Here is a 668-nt window from a genome sequence, read left to right as displayed (position 1 = left end):
AATATGTCTTTCGGCGAGTCATTTGGGGTACATATTCGTGCACATTCCGCTGCATTGTTCATAAGTACCTCGCTAGAGGGCCGGGTACGGTATATATATGATGATGATATGATGGCGCCGAGGCAGATCCCTACCGAGTCCCTCATAGAGGAGGGTCTATTTATTCGACGAGGTCCCTCACTAGAGTGAGGTACGGTATATATATATATATATGATGACATGATGACGATGATATGCGTATATATTTTATTTACCGAGTCCCTCACAGAGGCAGGGACACGTTATATGTATACATGATGATTTTATGATATTGACATGTATGATATATGTTTTCAGGCAAAGTCCATGATTTTACGATTATTATACTTATTTCGGTAATTCCTATTTCGATTACGATCCTATGTTTACGTACTTCATACTTTACATGCTCGGTACGTATTAAATCTTGACCCACGCACCTAATTCGAATTTGCGTTTCGTACCTCGCGAATTAAATACGGTTGGTGAGGGTATTAGTAGAAGATGCTCCGGCGGGATTGGCGAGCTCCATTTCTTCAGTCTTCTTAAGTCGAGCATATGTGTGATATGGTATCTTGGGTTATGTTAGAGACTTTGCGGACGAGTCTGTGTATAACATGTCGGTTGTAAAGGGGCCGGGATATATCATT

The sequence above is a fragment of the Lycium ferocissimum genome, chromosome 8, assembly GCF_029784015.1.
Source record: "Lycium ferocissimum isolate CSIRO_LF1 chromosome 8, AGI_CSIRO_Lferr_CH_V1, whole genome shotgun sequence".
NCBI classification, from domain to species: Eukaryota; Viridiplantae; Streptophyta; class Magnoliopsida; order Solanales; family Solanaceae; genus Lycium; species Lycium ferocissimum.
Note: the sequence above shows the minus strand (reverse complement) of the source record.